The following is a 22,916-nucleotide window of genomic DNA, read 5'->3' as shown; positions in this document are numbered from 1 at the left end:
GAGCAGTTCTGAAACACACTTTCTGTAGAAAATGCAAGTGGACACTCGGAGCGCTACGATGGTAATAGTGGAAAAAGGAATATCTGCAAATTAAAACTACACAGAAGCATTCTCTGAAACTTCTTTCTGTTCTCTGCATTCAACTAAAAGAGTTAAGCCTTACTTTTGAAGGAGCAGTTCTGAAACACCCTTTCTGTAGAAACTCCAAGTGGACATTCGGAGCGCTAAGAGGTTAATAGTGGAAAAAGGAATATCCTCAACTAAATACTACAAAGAAGCATTCTTTGAAACTTCTTTCTGTTCTCTGCATTCAACTAAAAGAGTTCAACCTTACTTTGGATTGACCCGTTCTGAAACACTATTTCTGTAGAAACTGCAATTGGATATTCGGAGCGCTAAGAGGCCTATATTGGAAAAAGTACTACCTTCAAATAAAAACTACACAGAAGCATTCTGTGAAATTTCTTTCTGATCTGTGCATTCAGCTCACAGAGTTTAACCATACTTTTATTGAGCTGTTCTGAAACACTCTGTCTGTAGAAAATGCAATTGGACATTCAAAGCGCTTAGACGGTAATAGTGGAAAAAGGAATATCTTCAACTATAAACTACACAGAAGCATTCTCTGAAACTTCTTTCTGTTCCGTGCATTCAACTAACAGAGTTGGACCTTACTTTTGACTGAGCAGTTCTGAAACACTCTTTCTGTAGATACTGCAAATGGTCATTCTGAGCGCTAAGAGTCCTGTATTGGAAAATGGAATATCTTCAAGTAAAAACTACACAGAAGCATTCTGTTAAACTTCTTTCTGATCTGTGCATTCAACTAACAGTGTTAAACCATACTTTTGATTGATGAGTTCTGAACACTTCTTCCGTAGAAAATGCAATTGGACATTCTGAGCGCTAAGAGAGTAATAGTGGAAAAAGGAATATATACAAATATAAACTTCACAGAAGCATTCTGTGAAACTTCTTTCTGTTCTGTGCATTCAACTAACAGAGTTGAACCATACTTTTGATTGAGCCGTTATGAAACCCTCTTTCTGTAGAAATTGCAATTGGACGTTCTGAGCGCTAAGAGGCCTATACTGGGAAAAAGAATATCTTCAAATAAAAACTACACAGAAGCATTCTGTGAAACTTCTTTCTGATCTGTGCATTCTGCTAACAGGTTTGAACCATACTTTTGTTTTAGCAGTTCTGAAACACTCTTTCTGTAGAAAACGCAAGTGGACATTCGGAGCACTAAGATGCTAATAGTGGAAAAAGGAATATCTACAAATATAAAATATACAGAAGCATTCTCTAAAACTTCTTTCTGTTCAGTGCATTCAACTAAAAGAGTTGAGCCTTTCTTTTGAAGGAGCAGTTCTGAAACACTCTTTCTGTAGATACAGCAATTGGACATTCTGAGCGCTTAGAGGCCTATATTGGAAAAAGGACTATCTTCAAATAAAAACTACACAGATGCATTCTCTGAAACTTTTTCCTGTTCCGTGCATTCAACTAACAGTGTTGAACCTTACATTTGACGGAGCAGTTCTGAAACACTCTTTTGGTGGATACTGCAATTGGACGTTCTGAACGATAAGTGTAACATATTGGAAAAAGGAATATCTTCAAATAAAAACTATACAAAAAGATTCTGTGAAACTTCTTTCTGATTTGTGCATTCAACTAACAGAGTTAAACCATAGTTTTGATTGAGCAGTTCTGAACACTCTTTCTGTAGAAAATGCAACTGGACATTTGGAGCGCTAAGACAGTAGTAGTGGAAAAAGGAATATATTCAAATATAAACTACACAGAAGCAGTCTGTGAAACTTCTTTCTGTTCTGTGCATTCAACTAACGGAGTTGAATCTTACTTTTGATGGAGCCATTCTGAAACACTCTTTCTGTAGAAACTGCAATTGGACATTCTGAGTGCTAAGAGGCCTATATTGGGAAAAAGAATATATTCATATAAAAACTACACAGAAGCATTCTGTGAAACTTCTTTCTGATCTGTGCATTCTTCAGCTAACAGAGTTAAACCATACTTTTGATTGAGCAGTTCTGAAACACTCTTTCTGTAGAAAATGCAAGTGGACATTCGGAGCGCTAAATGGAAATAGTGGAAAAAGGAATATCTCCAAATAAAAACTACACAGAAGCATTCTTTGAAACTTCTTTCTGTTCACTGCATTCAACTAACAGAGTTGAGCCTTACTTTTGAAGGAGCAGTTCTGAAACACTCTTTCTGTAGAAACTGCAAGTGGACAATCAGAGCGCTAAGTGGGGAATAGTGGAAAAAGGAATATTTTCAAATAAAAACTACACAGAAGCATTCTGTGAAATTTCTTTCTGTTCAGTGCATTCAACTAAAGAGTTGAATCCTACATTTGAGTGAGTCGTTCTGAAACATTCTTTCTGTAGAAACTGCAATTGGATATTCGGAGCGCTAAGAGGCCTATATTGGAAAAAGTACTATCTTCAAATAAAAACTACACAGAAGCATTCTGTGAAATTTCTATCTTTTCTGTGCATTCAGCTAACAGCGCGCCCAGATCCAGCGATGCCACCGGTCCGCCTCTCCCGCCGCCCTGGCCTGTCCTTAGCCCCAGGCCGCTTCCAAAACCGCCCTCAATCCCGAGAGCTAACCCTGTCCACCTCGCCGCAAAGCCAAAGAAACGGGAGCAGCCGGCGGCAGGACAGGGCCAAAAGCCGAGACTAACCCCGACCCCCGACTCCCAGTCCCCCGGAGTGCCTGCCGCGGGCCGTCGCTCCTGTCCCCATCCCTCTGCCCCTCCCGGACCTCCGTCCTTCCACCAATGGGCTCCCCGAGGCCCGAGCCCTCACTCCCAGTCCCCCGAGTCCCTGCCGCGGCCCCTCGCGCCTGTCCCCATCCCTCGGTCCCTCCCAGACCTCTGGCCTTCTACCACTCGCCTCCCCCAGCCCACCTGAACCTCCGCGGCTTCTGAGAACAAGGCGAACCCCCTGACCCAACAGCCTCCTGACAGTCTTCTGTCCTGGGCATCTTCCCCTTCTGTGGGGCTCTCTGAACCTCCCCACCCCCACCCGATTTTTCCCCCACCCCCCCTGGCAGGCGCCCAATCAATCTTGGTATGAATTTCAACATTGAAAAGAAAAATCATTGAAAAGCAAAGCTGAAAGTCCTCAGCTTCTCAATGCGCGCTTAGCTGTTTTTCGGTAGAGCCACCACAGGGAGGTGGGTGAAGCACTCAGGCTCTAGAATTACACATCTGGGTTCACATTCAAATTCCACCACTTAGTAGCTTTGTAACACTGGACAAATAGCTTCTGCGCGCTTCTGGTTTTTGATCTCCAGAGTGTGATCAGGAGGTCATGGTGAGGAATGAACGAAGCAACACACGGGCAGCCTTAAAACGATGGCACATAGTAGGTGTTCAATAAAGGGCCCAAGTGGTTTCTTCCACCCAGACCAACCAACGACAATGTCCCAATCAGTCAGTCAACTTCCAACTGGACTCCAAGAGAGAACGAACCATCACGCCTCTCTAAATTCACGTTTCTCTTTTGAATCTGCAGTGAGAGATGACACACTAAGTAGCTAGTTTTGGTGGAGTGCCTGATTTGACAAATGTGCGTCTGGGGGGCGGGGTGGGTGTGTCTGTATACACAACTAAATTAAACTGAGAATCAGAATGCTTTCATTACCATTAATTTACTTTGTGTGTATAAGCCCACACACCCATATATACACACACACTAACTGTTCCCGAACAAGGAGTTAGTGAACAGCAGGATGTCCACTCTGTCAGACACGTTTCGGGAAGCACTGAAATGGGACGTTTCTGATTGATTTTACCACTCCTCGAAGTTTATTTTCCTTTATGACTTAGACTCCTTCTGTGGAGATTTAACAAATAAAAGTCTTTTTTGTTGTATGTTATATCATTTAAGTTTTATAATGTATTTAAGTTTTCATTTTAAAGAGACCAGTGAAAATTATATATATTTATGGTGTACAACGTGAGGTTTCCTACCTGTATACATTGTGGAATGACCAAATCAAGCTAATTAACACACTGGTTTCCTCGCATCCTGATTTTATTGTGATGAGAATACTTTGAAAATCTACTCCCACAGCTATTTTCAAGTAAGCAATACATAGTTATTCACTGTAGACGCCGTGACGCTCAGCAGATCTCTGGAAATATTCCTGCCTGAAATTTGGTATCATTTGACTCACATCTCCCCACACCCTCCCCGGCACCTGCCTCGGGGAAACACCCTTCTGCTCTCTGCAGCTACGATTTCAACGATGTTACGTTCCTCGTATCAGTCAGGTCACGCATTATTCGAATTTTTGTGCTCGCTTTTTAAAAATTTATTATGTATGTATTTACTTTTGGAGACAGGGTCTCACTCTGTCAAGCAGGCTGGAGTACAGTGACACCAACACGGCTCACCACGGCCTCCACCTCCCGGGTTCAAGAGATCTTCCCACTTGAGTCTCCTGAGTAGCTAGGACTAAGGCGTCCAACACCACACCTGTCTAATGTTTTTTTTTTTTTTTTTGTAGAGATGGGATTTCACCACGTCGCCCAGTTTGATCTCCAACTCCTGGGCTGAAGTGCTCCACCTGCCTTGGACTCCCAAAGTGGTGGGATTACAGTCACGAGCCTCCGTGCCTGGCCTTTGCTTTATTTCACTCACTGTAACCTCCTGTAGACTCATTCATGTTGCAGATGATAAGATTTCTTTAATTTGTGAGGCTTCATAGTATTCTATAGGGTATATAGAACTGTTTTAGTGTTGTTGTTTTGCTCTCTTTTGAGACAGCGTTTCGCTCTTGTCGCCCAGGTTGGGGTGCATTGGCTTGATATCGGCTCGCTAGATCCCCTGTCTCCCAGGTTCAAGTGAGTCTCCTACCTCAGCTGAGATCAGAAAGGCAGAATCTGCCTCCCGGGTTCAAGTGATTCTCCTCCCTCGGCTGAGATAAAGAGGCAGAATTACCTTGCCCAGCTCACTTTGTGTCTCTGGCACAGATGGGGTCCCACCACGTTGGCCAGGCGGGTCTTGAACTCCTGACCTCAAATGATCAGCCATGCTTGGCCTCCCAGTGTACTGGCTTTACAGGTGTGAGCCACTGCGCCCTGGGCCTCATTGTGGTTTCAGTTTGCCACACTGGTCTGTAATGGGAGACTGGACCAATTAGTTGGGCTGCAGGCCTCAAGAGGCAATAAGGTAAACATCAGGAAATCAGCAAGGTACTCAGAAGAGAATAGTTTTACAGCACCCAAGAGAAGTCAAACATCTGTAGTAGTCATAGAAATGTAATGAAAATGTAAGTGAGGCACTATTTAAGTCACTGCTTTTTTCAGAAACACTCTTCCCAAATCTGACAAAAGTGTGGTATTTTGAGGCAGCATTGAATTGATAAAATACGTATTTGAAATAGGTATTGATATATGTCAATTGTCACGGAAACCTTCGTGTCCTTGTATTGAGGCGTCTCAAGCTTGCATAGGGTGTCTAAGTAAAGTGCCCAAAGGAACCTGAATCAAATACACAAAGAAGTTATTTCCCCACTAGAATATTTTATTATATCTTAAGCTGTAGGGTGCGTGTGCCCAAAGAGCTCGCTTCTTCCATAGGTATCCATGTGCCATGCTGACCTGCTGCACCCAACATCTCATCATTTACGTTCGGTATTTCTCGCAATGCTATCCCTGACCCCGCCCTCCACCCCGTGACAGGCCCCAGTGTGTAACGTTCCCCACCCTGTGTCCGAGTGTTCTCATTGTTCAATTCTCACCTGCGAGTGAGAACACGGGGTGTTTGGTTTTCTGTCCTTGTGACAGTTTGCTCAGAATGATGGTTTCCGGCTCCACCCATGTCCCTGCAAAGGACATGAACTTATCCTTTTTGGTGGCTGCATAGAAATCCTTGGTGTTTATGTGCCACATTTCCTTAATGCAGTCTATCATCGTCGATGGGCATTTGGGTAGGGTTCCAAGTCATTGCATTCTGAATAGTGCTGCCATAAACGTACGTGTGCATGTGTCTTTACACTAGCATGATTTATAAACCTTCGGGTGTATACCCGGTAATGGGGTCGCTGGGTCAAATGGTATGTCTAGTTCTAGATCCTTGAGGAATGGCCACACTGTCTTCCACCATGTTTGAACTAGTTTACACTCCCACCAACCTAGGCAAACAGGGTCTGGAATGCACCTCCAGCAAACTCCAACGGATCTGCAGCTGAGGGACCTGACTCTTAGAAGGAAAACTAATAAACAGAAAGGAACAGCATCAGCATCAGCAAAAAGGACATACACTCCATAACCCCATCGGCAGGTCACCAGCATCAATGAGCAAAGGTAGGGAAAACCGCAAAGATGGGGAGGAGCCAGAGCAGAAAAGTGGAACACTCTCCAAACCAGAGGGCCTCTTCTGCTCCAGAGTCTCGCTCTGCCCCACAGGCAGGAGTGCAGTGGCGCCATCTCGGCTCACTGCAACCTCTGACTCCTGGGTTCAGTTCCCCTACCTCAGCATCCCGAGTTGCGGGGATTATCGGCACCCGCCATCATGCCCGGCTGATGTTCGCATTTTTCGTTTGCATTTTAGACAGGATCGGGATCCCTCCTGTTTAAAAGTTCCACTGAATCTCTGCTCGTGAGTACAGCTGATCTGTACACAATGGTTTCCACAGCATTTGCTTTTCGTAGCCACTGCAGGATTCACCTTCCGTATCTTCTCATCTCCTCTGAAAACCAGCTATACATTGGTAAACGGCTGATTCCTTTGGGGCAGTGTCCTTACAAGCTTTTCCTAAAACCTCAGTGACTTCTTTGTTATTCCGCCCGAGTTCACCATACATTTGATGTTTGTTCTTGCTGCAATTTTAGCGGAATTCATCTTGCTCTGATAGGAGTCCTTTTCAACCGATGTCTCATCCTTCTTAGTGCCTCAGTCTAGATCTAGTTCAGGAAGGTTCTAACAAGTTAGTACAAGTTAATTTTAGTGCAAACAAATTGAAATCCATGCATAGACTTTCAGCATGTACATTTTCTATGAAGTTTTTGAAGACCCCGTGTGTTGAACGTTGCCCACGTCCTGGGAGAGAAGTGGTTGCGGTCCGCTTCCTGTCCTCAAGCTGCCCACGGTGGAGGAGTGCACAGAGCAGGGAAAGGCAAGCCCAGACAGATCCTGCCCACTAGCAGGCAGCAGCAGATGGCTGGCCCAGTCCCGGCTCCGTGGGGGTGCTGTGTGGGCCCGAGCAAGTTGAGCAACCTCCCTGAAACTCAATGTGCGGCTATGTGGCTCAGTTCCACTAGCCATTATGGTACTGCTGAGCAGGGACACTTAATCACCTCAGGAAAAGCAAGCTAGCTCCAAGGTTAGCAACCGGGAGTTCGGGTGGCTTCCATTAGCAGACCCGGAGCCCCCCCCGCAAGCTGGAGTCTGGTGGAAGATGAGGTTCAGTGTGATTGGATCGAAGAAGCAACGTAATCAAGGACAAGTCCCACCGTCTCTCACAGAAGAGCCCTGTGCGTATATAAAGGCGGTGCGCCTCCGCGGCGGCACTCGTTGAAGCCGCCAGTTGGGAGAGGAGCAGAGCCACGCAGGTGCTCCCGAAGGCAGCGAGATGTTGCGAGCCACAGCTCCCTGCTGGTTCCCACCTGGCTATCCAGAAGCGAAGAAGGCGGCCGAGGAGGCGGCCCTCGAGGCTCCAGAATTCCCACTGCCCTCTCATCAGCCTGCCCAGAGCTTCGGGCTCTGGGTGCCCCAGATGTACAAGCGGGCCTCAGCATCTGTGGGGATCCAGACGGAGCCCGAGAATACGGGTCCGGCTGTGCCCCCTGCGTGGCCCGAGATGGTGACGGAGGCTTGGTGCTTCCCTGCGCAGCGGGGATCGGCCTGCTGCCTGCCAGCCGCCCCAAAGCTGGCAGAGAGACCCTCCGCAGTCCGCATCTCAGCCCCCAGGGAGAGGAAGAGGATCGCCCACTTTCCCAGCCCTTGCTTGGCCACCGGTGCCACTGATGCCAAGAGAACCCGGGTGGCCAGCAGAAGCCAACGCTCCAATGGCTCCAAGGTCGGCAGACAGCCACGGAAGACGCGCAACAGGTCGGGGATGGCAGACAAGACCTCCACCACCATCAGCTCTAAGCGGATCGTCCGTCGTCCATCCTTAGCGCGTTTGAAGAAACCCATTATCCTCCGAAGCTCGGGGTGCCAAGTCCCCACCGTCATCCGCCGAGGCTATCTCCAACTGTTCACCAAAGAGTGTCTCAAGTTCTGCGCCTCCAAGCAGGAGGCCGAGGAGAAGGCGCTGAACGAGGAGAAGGCGGCCTACGACTGCAGCCCCAACAAGAACGTGTACCTGAACGTGGTCCTGAACACCCTCAAGAGACTGAAGGGCCTGACCCCCAGCTCCATGCCCGGCCTCAGCAGGGCCGCCCTGTACAGCCGCCTCCAGGAGTTCCTGCTCACCCAGGACCAGCTCAAGGAGAACGGCTACCCCTTCCCGCACCCCGAGCAGCCCGGAGGCGCCGTCCTCTTCACTGGCCAGGGGAAGGGGCCCGGCGACTCCTCCCGCAGGGTCTGCTGCCGTTGTGGCACCGAGTACCTGGTGTCCTCCTCGGGCCGCTGTGTACGCGACGAGTTGTGTTATTATCACTGGGGGCGGGTCCGCTGGAGCCAAGTGGCTGGAGGCCGGGTTAGCCAGTACACCTGCTGTGCAGCGGCTCCTGGCTCCGTGGGCTGCCAGGTGGCAAAGCAGCACGTGCGGGACGGCCGCAAGGACAGCCTCGATGGCTTCGTGAAGACCTTGGAGAAAGAGTGTTCCAGAGACGCTTATCCAGGGATCTACGCCTTGGACTGTGTGATGTGCTACACCACGCACGGCCTGGAGCTGACCCGCGTCACCGTGGTGGACGCCGACATGCGAGTGGTGTACGACACCTTCGTCAAGCCCGACAACGAGATCGTGGACTACGACACCAGGTTTTCCGGAGTGACCGAGGCCGACGTCGCCAACACGAGCATCACGTTGCCCAAAGTCCAAGCCATCCTGCTGAGCTTTTTCAGCGCCCAAACCATCCTCATCGGGCACAGCATGGAGAGCGATCTGCTGGCCCTGAAGCTCATCCACAGCACCGTGGTGGACACGGCCGTGCTCTTCCCGCACTACCTGGGTTTCCCCTACAAGCGCTCCCTCAGGAATCTCGCGGCCGACTACCTGGGACACATCATCCAGGACAGCCAGGACGGGCACAACTCCAGCGAGGACGCAAACGCCTGCCTGCAGCTGGTGATGTGGAAGGTCCGACAGCGCGCCCAGATCCAGCGATGCCACCGGTCCGCCTCTCCCGCCGCCCTGGCCTGTCCTTAGCCCCAGGCCGCTTCCAAAACCGCCCTCAATCCCGAGATCTAAACCTGTCCACCTCGCCGCAAAGCCAAAGAAACGGGAGCAGCCGGCGGCAGGACAGGGCCAAAAGCCGAGACTAACCCCGACCCCCGACTCCCAGTCCCCCGGAGTGCCTGCCGCGGGCCGTCGCTCCTGTCCCCATCCCTCTGCCCCTCCCGGACCTCCGTCCTTCCACCAATGGGCTCCCCGAGGCCCGAGCCCTCACTCCCAGTCCCCCGAGTCCCTGCCGCGGCCCCTCGCGCCTGTCCCCATCCCTCGGTCCCTCCCAGACCTCTGGCCTTCTACCACTCGCCTCCCCCAGCCCACCTGAACCTCCGCGGCTTCTGAGAACAAGGCGAACCCCCTGACCCAACAGCCTCCTGACAGTCTTCTGTCCTGGGCATCTTCCCCTTCTGTGGGGCTCTCTGAACCTCCCCACCCCCACCCGATTTTTCCCCCACCCCCCCTGGCAGGCGCCCAATCAATCTTGGTATGAATTTCAATATTGAAAAGAAAAATCATTGAAAAGCAAAGCTGAAAGTCCTCAGCTTCTCAATGCGCGCTTAGCTGTTTTTCGGTAGAGCCACCACAGGGAGGTGGGTGAAGCACTCAGGCTCTAGAATTACACATCTGGGTTCACATTCAAATTCCACCACTTAGTAGCTTTGTAACACTGGACAAATAGCTTCTGCGCGCTTCTGGTTTTTGATCTCCAGAGTGTGATCAGGAGGTCATGGTGAGGAATGAACGAAGCAACACACGGGCAGCCTTAAAACGATGGCACATAGTAGGTGTTCAATAAAGGGCCCAAGTGGTTTCTTCCACCCAGACCAACCAACGACAATGTCCCAATCAGTCAGTCAACTTCCAACTGGACTCCAAGAGAGAACGAACCATCACGCCTCTCTAAATTCACGTTTCTCTTTTGAATCTGCAGTGAGAGATGACACACTAAGTAGCTAGTTTTGGTGGAGTGCCTGATTTGACAAATGTGCGTCTGGGGGGCGGGGTGGGTGTGTCTGTATACACAACTAAATTAAACTGAGAATCAGAATGCTTTCATTACCATTAATTTACTTTGTGTGTATAAGCCCACACACCCATATATACACACACACTAACTGTTCCCGAACAAGGAGTTAGTGAACAGCAGGATGTCCACTCTGTCAGACACGTTTCGGGAAGCACTGAAATGGGACGTTTCTGATTGATTTTACCACTCCTCGAAGTTTATTTTCCTTTATGACTTAGACTCCTTCTGTGGAGATTTAACAAATAAAAGTCTTTTTTGTTGTATGTTATATCATTTAAGTTTTATAATGTATTTAAGTTTTCATTTTAAAGAGACCAGTGAAAATTATATATATTTATGGTGTACAACGTGAGGTTTCCTACCTGTATACATTGTGGAATGACCAAATCAAGCTAATTAACACACTGGTTTCCTCGCATCCTGATTTTATTGTGATGAGAATACTTTGAAAATCTACTCCCACAGCTATTTTCAAGTAAGCAATACATAGTTATTCACTGTAGACGCCGTGACGCTCAGCAGATCTCTGGAAATATTCCTGCCTGAAATTTGGTATCATTTGACTCACATCTCCCCACACCCTCCCCGGCACCTGCCTCGGGGAAACACCCTTCTGCTCTCTGCAGCTACGATTTCAACGATGTTACGTTCCTCGTATCAGTCAGGTCACGCATTATTCGAATTTTTGTGCTCGCTTTTTAAAAATTTATTATGTATGTATTTACTTTTGGAGACAGGGTCTCACTCTGTCAAGCAGGCTGGAGTACAGTGACACCAACACGGCTCACCACGGCCTCCACCTCCCGGGTTCAAGAGATCTTCCCACTTGAGTCTCCTGAGTAGCTAGGACTAAGGCGTCCAACACCACACCTGTCTAATGTTTTTTTTTTTTTTTTTGTAGAGATGGGATTTCACCACGTCGCCCAGTTTGATCTCCAACTCCTGGGCTGAAGTGCTCCACCTGCCTTGGACTCCCAAAGTGGTGGGATTACAGTCACGAGCCTCCGTGCCTGGCCTTTGCTTTATTTCACTCACTGTAACCTCCTGTAGACTCATTCATGTTGCAGATGATAAGATTTCTTTAATTTGTGAGGCTTCATAGTATTCTATAGGGTATATAGAACTGTTTTAGTGTTGTTGTTTTGCTCTCTTTTGAGACAGCGTTTCGCTCTTGTCGCCCAGGTTGGGGTGCATTGGCTTGATATCGGCTCGCTAGATCCCCTGTCTCCCAGGTTCAAGTGAGTCTCCTACCTCAGCTGAGATCAGAAAGGCAGAATCTGCCTCCCGGGTTCAAGTGATTCTCCTCCCTCGGCTGAGATAAAGAGGCAGAATTACCTTGCCCAGCTCACTTTGTGTCTCTGGCACAGATGGGGTCCCACCACGTTGGCCAGGCGGGTCTTGAACTCCTGACCTCAAATGATCAGCCATGCTTGGCCTCCCAGTGTACTGGCTTTACAGGTGTGAGCCACTGCGCCCTGGGCCTCATTGTGGTTTCAGTTTGCCACACTGGTCTGTAATGGGAGACTGGACCAATTAGTTGGGCTGCAGGCCTCAAGAGGCAATAAGGTAAACATCAGGAAATCAGCAAGGTACTCAGAAGAGAATAGTTTTACAGCACCCAAGAGAAGTCAAACATCTGTAGTAGTCATAGAAATGTAATGAAAATGTAAGTGAGGCACTATTTAAGTCACTGCTTTTTTCAGAAACACTCTTCCCAAATCTGACAAAAGTGTGGTATTTTGAGGCAGCATTGAATTGATAAAATACGTATTTGAAATAGGTATTGATATATGTCAATTGTCACGGAAACCTTCGTGTCCTTGTATTGAGGCGTCTCAAGCTTGCATAGGGTGTCTAAGTAAAGTGCCCAAAGGAACCTGAATCAAATACACAAAGAAGTTATTTCCCCACTAGAATATTTTATTATATCTTAAGCTGTAGGGTGCGTGTGCCCAAAGAGCTCGCTTCTTCCATAGGTATCCATGTGCCATGCTGACCTGCTGCACCCAACATCCCATCATTTACGTTCGGTATTTCTCGCAATGCTATCCCTGACCCCGCCCTCCACCCCGTGACAGGCCCCAGTGTGTAACGTTCCCCACCCTGTGTCCGAGTGTTCTCATTGTTCAATTCTCACCTGCGAGTGAGAACACGGGGTGTTTGGTTTTCTGTCCTTGTGACAGTTTGCTCAGAATGATGGTTTCCGGCTCCACCCATGTCCCTGCAAAGGACATGAACTTATCCTTTTTGGTGGCTGCATAGAAATCCTTGGTGTTTATGTGCCACATTTCCTTAATGCAGTCTATCATCGTCGATGGGCATTTGGGTAGGGTTCCAAGTCATTGCATTCTGAATAGTGCTGCCATAAACGTACGTGTGCATGTGTCTTTACACTAGCATGATTTATAAACCTTCGGGTGTATACCCGGTAATGGGGTCGCTGGGTCAAATGGTATGTCTAGTTCTAGATCCTTGAGGAATGGCCACACTGTCTTCCACCATGTTTGAACTAGTTTACACTCCCACCAACCTAGGCAAACAGGGTCTGGAATGCACCTCCAGCAAACTCCAACGGATCTGCAGCTGAGGGACCTGACTCTTAGAAGGAAAACTAATAAACAGAAAGGAACAGCATCAGCATCAGCAAAAAGGACATACACTCCATAACCCCATCGGCAGGTCACCAGCATCAATGAGCAAAGGTAGGGAAAACCGCAAAGATGGGGAGGAGCCAGAGCAGAAAAGTGGAACACTCTCCAAACCAGAGGGCCTCTTCTGCTCCAGAGTCTCGCTCTGCCCCACAGGCAGGAGTGCAGTGGCGCCATCTCGGCTCACTGCAACCTCTGACTCCTGGGTTCAGTTCCCCTACCTCAGCATCCCGAGTTGCGGGGATTATCGGCACCCGCCATCATGCCCGGCTGATGTTCGCACTTTTCGTTTGCATTTTAGACAGGATCGGGATCCCTCCTGTTTAAAAGTTCCACTGAATCTCTGCTCGTGAGTACAGCTGATCTGTACACAATGGTTTCCACAGCATTTGCTTTTCGTAGCCACTGCAGGATTCACCTTCCGTATCTTCTCATCTCCTCTGAAAACCAGCTATACATTGGTAAACGGCTGATTCCTTTGGGGCAGTGTCCTTACAAGCTTTTCCTAAAACCTCAGTGACTTCTTTGTTATTCCGCCCGAGTTCACCATACATTTGATGTTTGTTCTTGCTGCAATTTTAGCGGAATTCATCTTGCTCTGATAGGAGTCCTTTTCAACCGATGTCTCATCCTTCTTAGTGCCTCAGTCTAGATCTAGTTCAGGAAGGTTCTAACAAGTTAGTACAAGTTAATTTTAGTGCAAACAAATTGAAATCCATGCATAGACTTTCAGCATGTACATTTTCTATGAAGTTTTTGAAGACCCCGTGTGTTGAACGTTGCCCACGTCCTGGGAGAGAAGTGGTTGCGGTCCGCTTCCTGTCCTCAAGCTGCCCACGGTGGAGGAGTGCACAGAGCAGGGAAAGGCAAGCCCAGACAGATCCTGCCCACTAGCAGGCAGCAGCAGATGGCTGGCCCAGTCCCGGCTCCGTGGGGGTGCTGTGTGGGCCCGAGCAAGTTGAGCAACCTCCCTGAAACTCAATGTGCGGCTATGTGGCTCAGTTCCACTAGCCATTATGGTACTGCTGAGCAGGGACACTTAATCACCTCAGGAAAAGCAAGCTAGCTCCAAGGTTAGCAACCGGGAGTTCGGGTGGCTTCCATTAGCAGACCCGGAGCCCCCCCCGCAAGCTGGAGTCTGGTGGAAGATGAGGTTCAGTGTGATTGGATCGAAGTAGCAACGTAATCAAGGACAAGTCCCACCGTCTCTCACAGAAGAGCCCTGTGCGTATATAAAGGCGGTGCGCCTCCGCGGCGGCACTCGTTGAAGCCGCCAGTTGGGAGAGGAGCAGAGCCACGCAGGTGCTCCCGAAGGCAGCGAGATGTTGCGAGCCACAGCTCCCTGCTGGTTCCCACCTGGCTATCCAGAAGCAAAGAAGGCGGCCGAGGAGGCGGCCCTCGAGGCTCCAGAATTCCCACTGCCCTCTCATCAGCCTGCCCAGAGCTTCGGGCTCTGGGTGCCCCAGATGTACAAGCGGGCCTCAGCATCTGTGGGGATCCAGACGGAGCCCGAGAATACGGGTCCGGCTGTGCCCCCTGCGTGGCCCGAGATGGTGACGGAGGCTTGGTGCTTCCCTGCGCAGCGGGGATCGGCCTGCTGCCTGCCAGCCGCCCCAAAGCTGGCAGAGAGACCCTCCGCAGTCCGCATCTCAGCCCCCAGGGAGAGGAAGAGGATCGCCCACTTTCCCAGCCCTTGCTTGGCCACCGGTGCCACTGATGCCAAGAGAACCCGGGTGGCCAGCAGAAGCCAACGCTCCAATGGCTCCAAGGTCGGCAGACAGCCACGGAAGACGCGCAACAGGTCGGGGATGGCAGACAAGACCTCCACCACCATCAGCTCTAAGCGGATCGTCCGTCGTCCATCCTTAGCGCGTTTGAAGAAACCCATTATCCTCCGAAGCTCGGGGTGCCAAGTCCCCACCGTCATCCGCCGAGGCTATCTCCAACTGTTCACCAAAGAGTGTCTCAAGTTCTGCGCCTCCAAGCAGGAGGCCGAGGAGAAGGCGCTGAACGAGGAGAAGGCGGCCTACGACTGCAGCCCCAACAAGAACGTGTACCTGAACGTGGTCCTGAACACCCTCAAGAGACTGAAGGGCCTGACCCCCAGCTCCATGCCTCAGCATCCTCCTCAGCAGGGCCGCCCTGTACAGCCGCCTCCAGGAGTTCCTGCTCACCCAGGACCAGCTCAAGGAGAACGGCTACCCCTTCCCGCACCCCGAGCAGCCCGGAGGCGCCGTCCTCTTCACTGGCCAGGGGAAGGGGCCCGGCGACTCCTCCCGCAGGGTCTGCTGCCGTTGTGGCACCGAGTACCTGGTGTCCTCCTCGGGCCGCTGTGTACGCGACGAGTTGTGTTATTATCACTGGGGGCGGGTCCGCTGGAGCCAAGTGGCTGGAGGCCGGGTTAGCCAGTACACCTGCTGTGCAGCGGCTCCTGGCTCCGTGGGCTGCCAGGTGGCAAAGCAGCACGTGCGGGACGGCCGCAAGGACAGCCTCGATGGCTTCGTGAAGACCTTGGAGAAAGAGTGTTCCAGAGACGCTTATCCAGGGATCTACGCCTTGGACTGTGTGATGTGCTACACCACGCACGGCCTGGAGCTGACCCGCGTCACCGTGGTGGACGCCGACATGCGAGTGGTGTACGACACCTTCGTCAAGCCCGACAACGAGATCGTGGACTACGACACCAGGTTTTCCGGAGTGACCGAGGCCGACGTCGCCAACACGAGCATCACGTTGCCCAAAGTCCAAGCCATCCTGCTGAGCTTTTTCAGCGCCCAAACCATCCTCATCGGGCACAGCATGGAGAGCGATCTGCTGGCCCTGAAGCTCATCCACAGCACCGTGGTGGACACGGCCGTGCTCTTCCCGCACTACCTGGGTTTCCCCTACAAGCGCTCCCTCAGGAATCTCGCGGCCGACTACCTGGGACACATCATCCAGGACAGCCAGGACGGGCACAACTCCAGCGAGGACGCAAACGCCTGCCTGCAGCTGGTGATGTGGAAGGTCCGACAGCGCGCCCAGATCCAGCGATGCCACCGGTCCGCCTCTCCCGCCGCCCTGGCCTGTCCTTAGCCCCAGGCCGCTTCCAAAACCGCCCTCAATCCCGAGAGCTAACCCTGTCCACCTCGCCGCAAAGCCAAAGAAACGGGAGCAGCCGGCGGCAGGACAGGGCCAAAAGCCGAGACTAACCCCGACCCCCGACTCCCAGTCCCCCGGAGTGCCTGCCGCGGGCCGTCGCTCCTGTCCCCATCCCTCTGCCCCTCCCGGACCTCCGTCCTTCCACCAATGGGCTCCCCGAGGCCCGAGCCCTCACTCCCAGTCCCCCGAGTCCCTGCCGCGGCCCCTCGCGCCTGTCCCCATCCCTCGGTCCCTCCCAGACCTCTGGCCTTCTACCACTCGCCTCCCCCAGCCCACCTGAACCTCCGCGGCTTCTGAGAACAAGGCGAACCCCCTGACCCAACAGCCTCCTGACAGTCTTCTGTCCTGGGCATCTTCCCCTTCTGTGGGGCTCTCTGAACCTCCCCACCCCCACCCGATTTTTCCCCCACCCCCCCTGGCAGGCGCCCAATCAATCTTGGTATGAATTTCAACATTGAAAAGAAAAATCATTGAAAAGCAAAGCTGAAAGTCCTCAGCTTCTCAATGCGCGCTTAGCTGTTTTTCGGTAGAGCCACCACAGGGAGGTGGGTGAAGCACTCAGGCTCTAGAATTACACATCTGGGTTCACATTCAAATTCCACCACTTAGTAGCTTTGTAACACTGGACAAATAGCTTCTGCGCGCTTCTGGTTTTTGATCTCCAGAGTGTGATCAGGAGGTCATGGTGAGGAATGAACGAAGCAACACACGGGCAGCCTTAAAACGATGGCACATAGTAGGTGTTCAATAAAGGGCCCAAGTGGTTTCTTCCACCCAGACCAACCAACGACAATGTCCCAATCAGTCAGTCAACTTCCAACTGGACTCCAAGAGAGAACGAACCATCACGCCTCTCTAAATTCACGTTTCTCTTTTGAATCTGCAGTGAGAGATGACACACTAAGTAGCTAGTTTTGGTGGAGTGCCTGATTTGACAAATGTGCGTCTGGGGGGCGGGGTGGGTGTGTCTGTATACACAACTAAATTAAACTGAGAATCAGAATGCTTTCATTACCATTAATTTACTTTGTGTGTATAAGCCCACACACCCATATATACACACACACTAACTGTTCCCGAACAAGGAGTTAGTGAACAGCAGGATGTCCACTCTGTCAGACACGTTTCGGGAAGCACTGAAATGGGACGTTTCTGATTGATTTTACCACTCCTCGAAGTTTATTTTCCTTTATGACTTAGACTCCTTCTGTGGAGATTTAACAAATAAAAGTCTTTTTTGTTGTATGTTATATCATTTAAGTTTTATAATGTATTTAAGTTTTCATTTTAAAGAGACCAGTGAAAATTATATATATTTATGGTGTACAACGTGAGGTTTCCTACCTGTATACATTGTGGAATGACCAAATCAAGCTAATTAACACACTGGTTTCCTCGCATCCTGATTTTATTGTGATGAGAATACTTTGAAAATCTACTCCCACAGCTATTTTCAAGTAAGCAATACATAGTTATTCACTGTAGACGCCGTGACGCTCAGCAGATCTCTGGAAATATTCCTGCCTGAAATTTGGTATCATTTGACTCACATCTCCCCACACCCTCCCCGGCACCTGCCTCGGGGAAACACCCTTCTGCTCTCTGCAGCTACGATTTCAACGATGTTACGTTCCTCGTATCAGTCAGGTCACGCATTATTCGAATTTTTGTGCTCGCTTTTTAAAAATTTATTATGTATGTATTTACTTTTGGAGACAGGGTCTCACTCTGTCAAGCAGGCTGGAGTACAGTGACACCAACACGGCTCACCACGGCCTCCACCTCCCGGGTTCAAGAGATCTTCCCACTTGAGTCTCCTGAGTAGCTAGGACTAAGGCGTCCAACACCACACCTGTCTAATGTTTGTTTTTTTTTTTTTGTAGAGATGGGATTTCACCACGTCGCCCAGTTTGATCTCCAACTCCTGGGCTGAAGTGCTCCACCTGCCTTGGACTCCCAAAGTGGTGGGATTACAGTCACGAGCCTCCGTGCCTGGCCTTTGCTTTATTTCACTCACTGTAACCTCCTGTAGACTCATTCATGTTGCAGATGATAAGATTTCTTTAATTTGTGAGGCTTCATAGTATTCTATAGGGTATATAGAACTGTTTTAGTGTTGTTGTTTTGCTCTCTTTTGAGACAGCGTTTCGCTCTTGTCGCCCAGGTTGGGGTGCATTGGCTTGATATCGGCTCGCTAGATCCCCTGTCTCCCAGGTTCAAGTGAGTCTCCTACCTCAGCTGAGATCAGAAAGGCAGAATCTGCCTCCCGGGTTCAAGTGATTCTCCTCCCTCGGCTGAGATAAAGAGGCAGAATTACCTTGCCCAGCTCACTTTGTGTCTCTGGCACAGATGGGGTCCCACCACGTTGGCCAGGCGGGTCTTGAACTCCTGACCTCAAATGATCAGCCATGCTTGGCCTCCCAGTGTACTGGCTTTACAGGTGTGAGCCACTGCGCCCTGGGCCTCATTGTGGTTTCAGTTTGCCACACTGGTCTGTAATGGGAGACTGGACCAATTAGTTGGGCTGCAGGCCTCAAGAGGCAATAAGGTAAACATCAGGAAATCAGCAAGGTACTCAGAAGAGAATAGTTTTACAGCACCCAAGAGAAGTCAAACATCTGTAGTAGTCATAGAAATGTAATGAAAATGTAAGTGAGGCACTATTTAAGTCACTGCTTTTTTCAGAAACACTCTTCCCAATTCTGACAAAAGTGTGGTATTTTGAGGCAGCATTGAATTGATAAAATACGTATTTGAAATAGGTATTGATATATGTCAATTGTCACGGAAACCTTCGTGTCCTTGTATTGAGGCGTCTCAAGCTTGCATAGGGTGTCTAAGTAAAGTGCCCAAAGGAACCTGAATCAAATACACAAAGAAGTTATTTCCCCACTAGAATATTTTATTATATCTTAAGCTGTAGGGTGCGTGTGCCCAAAGAGCTCGCTTCTTCCATAGGTATCCATGTGCCATGCTGACCTGCTGCACCCAACATCCCATCATTTACGTTCGGTATTTCTCGCAATGCTATCCCTGACCCCGCCCTCCACCCCGTGACAGGCCCCAGTGTGTAACGTTCCCCACCCTGTGTCCGAGTGTTCTCATTGTTCAATTCTCACCTGCGAGTGAGAACACGGGGTGTTTGGTTTTCTGTCCTTGTGACAGTTTGCTCAGAATGATGGTTTCCGGCTCCACCCATGTCCCTGCAAAGGACATGAACTTATCCTTTTTGGTGGCTGCATAGAAATCCTTGGTGTTTATGTGCCACATTTCCTTAATGCAGTCTATCATCGTCGATGGGCATTTGGGTAGGGTTCCAAGTCATTGCATTCTGAATAGTGCTGCCATAAACGTACGTGTGCATGTGTCTTTACACTAGCATGATTTATAAACCTTCGGGTGTATACCCGGTAATGGGGTCGCTGGGTCAAATGGTATGTCTAGTTCTAGATCCTTGAGGAATGGCCACACTGTCTTCCACCATGTTTGAACTAGTTTACACTCCCACCAACCTAGGCAAACAGGGTCTGGAATGCACCTCCAGCAAACTCCAACGGATCTGCAGCTGAGGGACCTGACTCTTAGAAGGAAAACTAATAAACAGAAAGGAACAGCATCAGCATCAGCAAAAAGGACATACACTCCATAACCCCATCGGCAGGTCACCAGCATCAATGAGCAAAGGTAGGGAAAACCGCAAAGATGGGGAGGAGCCAGAGCAGAAAAGCGGAACACTCTCCAAACCAGAGGGCCTCTTCTGCTCCAGAGTCTCGCTCTGCCCCACAGGCAGGAGTGCAGTGGCGCCATCTCGGCTCACTGCAACCTCTGACTCCTGGGTTCAGTTCCCCTACCTCAGCATCCCGAGTTGCGGGGATTATCGGCACCCGCCATCATGCCCGGCTGATGTTCGCACTTTTCGTTTGCATTTTAGACAGGATCGGGATCCCTCCTGTTTAAAAGTTCCACTGAATCTCTGCTCGTGAGTACAGCTGATCTGTACACAATGGTTTCCACAGCATTTGCTTTTCGTAGCCACTGCAGGATTCACCTTCCGTATCTTCTCATCTCCTCTGAAAACCAGCTATACATTGGTAAACGGCTGATTCCTTTGGGGCAGTGTCCTTACAAGCTTTTCCTAAAACCTCAGTGACTTCTTTGTTATTCCGCCCGAGTTCACCATACATTTGATGTTTGTTCTTGCTGCAATTTTAGCGGAATTCATCTTGCTCTGATAGGAGTCCTTTTCAACCGATGTCTCATCCTTCTTAGTGCCTCAGTCTAGATCTAGTTCAGGAAGGTTCTAACAAGTTAGTACAAGTTAATTTTAGTGCAAACAAATTGAAATCCATGCATAGACTTTCAGCATGTACATTTTCTATGAAGTTTTTGAAGACCCCGTGTGTTGAACGTTGCCCACGTCCTGGGAGAGAAGTGGTTGCGGTCCGCTTCCTGTCCTCAAGCTGCCCACGGTGGAGGAGTGCACAGAGCAGGGAAAGGCAAGCCCAGACAGATCCTGCCCACTAGCAGGCAGCAGCAGACGGCTGGCCCAGTCCCGGCTCCGTGGGGGTGCTGTGTGGGCCCGAGCAAGTTGAGCAACCTCCCTGAAACTCAATGTGCGGCTATGTGGCTCAGTTCCACTAGCCATTATGGTACTGCTGAGCAGGGACACTTAATCACCTCAGGAAAAGCAAGCTAGCTCCAAGGTTAGCAACCGGGAGTTCGGGTGGCTTCCATTAGCAGACCCGGAGCCCCCCCGCAAGCTGGAGTCTGGTGGAAGATGAGGTTCAGTGTGATTGGATCGAAGTAGCAACGTAATCAAGGACAAGTCCCACCGTCTCTCACAGAAGAGCCCTGTGCGTATATAAAGGCGGTGCGCCTCCGCGGCGGCACTCGTTGAAGCCGCCAGTTGGGAGAGGAGCAGAGCCACGCAGGTGCTCCCGAAGGCAGCGAGATGTTGCGAGCCACAGCTCCCTGCTGGTTCCCACCTGGCTATCCAGAAGCAAAGAAGGCGGCCGAGGAGGCGGCCCTCGAGGCTCCAGAATTCCCACTGCCCTCTCATCAGCCTGCCCAGAGCTTCGGGCTCTGGGTGCCCCAGATGTACAAGCGGGCCTCAGCATCTGTGGGGATCCAGACGGAGCCCGAGAATACGGGTCCGGCTGTGCCCCCTGCGTGGCCCGAGATGGTGACGGAGGCTTGGTGCTTCCCTGCGCAGCGGGGATCGGCCTGCTGCCTGCCAGCCGCCCCAAAGCTGGCAGAGAGACCCTCCGCAGTCCGCATCTCAGCCCCCAGGGAGAGGAAGAGGATCGCCCACTTTCCCAGCCCTTGCTTGGCCACCGGTGCCACTGATGCCAAGAGAACCCGGGTGGCCAGCAGAAGCCAACGCTCCAATGGCTCCAAGGTCGGCAGACAGCCACGGAAGACGCGCAACAGGTCGGGGATGGCAGACAAGACCTCCACCACCATCAGCTCTAAGCGGATCGTCCGTCGTCCATCCTTAGCGCGTTTGAAGAAACCCATTATCCTCCGAAGCTCGGGGTGCCAAGTCCCCACCGTCATCCGCCGAGGCTATCTCCAACTGTTCACCAAAGAGTGTCTCAAGTTCTGCGCCTCCAAGCAGGAGGCCGAGGAGAAGGCGCTGAACGAGGAGAAGGCGGCCTACGACTGCAGCCCCAACAAGAACGTGTACCTGAACGTGGTCCTGAACACCCTCAAGAGACTGAAGGGCCTGACCCCCAGCTCCATGCCTCAGCATCCTCCTCAGCAGGGCCGCCCTGTACAGCCGCCTCCAGGAGTTCCTGCTCACCCAGGACCAGCTCAAGGAGAACGGCTACCCCTTCCCGCACCCCGAGCAGCCCGGAGGCGCCGTCCTCTTCACTGGCCAGGGGAAGGGGCCCGGCGACTCCTCCCGCAGGGTCTGCTGCCGTTGTGGCACCGAGTACCTGGTGTCCTCCTCGGGCCGCTGTGTACGCGACCAGTTGTGTTATTATCACTGGGGGCGGGTCCGCTGGAGCCAAGTGGCTGGAGGCCGGGTTAGCCAGTACACCTGCTGTGCAGCGGCTCCTGGCTCCGTGGGCTGCCAGGTGGCAAAGCAGCACGTGCGGGACGGCCGCAAGGACAGCCTCGATGGCTTCGTGAAGACCTTGGAGAAAGAGTGTTCCAGAGACGCTTATCCAGGGATCTACGCCTTGGACTGTGTGATGTGCTACACCACGCACGGCCTGGAGCTGACCCGCGTCACCGTGGTGGACGCCGACATGCGAGTGGTGTACGACACCTTCGTCAAGCCCGACAACGAGATCGTGGACTACGACACCAGGTTTTCCGGAGTGACCGAGGCCGACGTCGCCAACACGAGCATCACGTTGCCCAAAGTCCAAGCCATCCTGCTGAGCTTTTTCAGCGCCCAAACCATCCTCATCGGGCACAGCATGGAGAGCGATCTGCTGGCCCTGAAGCTCATCCACAGCACCGTGGTGGACACGGCCGTGCTCTTCCCGCACTACCTGGGTTTCCCCTACAAGCGCTCCCTCAGGAATCTCGCGGCCGACTACCTGGGACACATCATCCAGGACAGCCAGGACGGGCACAACTCCAGCGAGGACGCAAACGCCTGCCTGCAGCTGGTGATGTGGAAGGTCCGACAGCGCGCCCAGATCCAGCGATGCCACCGGTCCGCCTCTCCCGCCGCCCTGGCCTGTCCTTAGCCCCAGGCC

The 22,916-nt window shown here is 51.1% G+C and overlaps 1 pseudogene; it reads left to right on the top strand.

The window, feature by feature from the left end:
• The first annotated feature begins 8,266 nt into the window (after positions 1 to 8,266).
• On the top strand, positions 8,267 to 9,684 carry LOC134736951 (exonuclease GOR-like; annotated as a pseudogene).
• The last annotated feature ends 13,232 nt before the right edge of the window (positions 9,685 to 22,916 follow it).

Source organism: Symphalangus syndactylus, chromosome 6, assembly GCF_028878055.3.
Source record: "Symphalangus syndactylus isolate Jambi chromosome 6, NHGRI_mSymSyn1-v2.1_pri, whole genome shotgun sequence".
Classification (NCBI taxonomy): Eukaryota; Metazoa; Chordata; class Mammalia; order Primates; family Hylobatidae; genus Symphalangus; species Symphalangus syndactylus.
The sequence above is the reverse complement of the archived record's forward strand: the minus strand, read 5'-3'. Positions and strand labels throughout refer to the sequence as shown.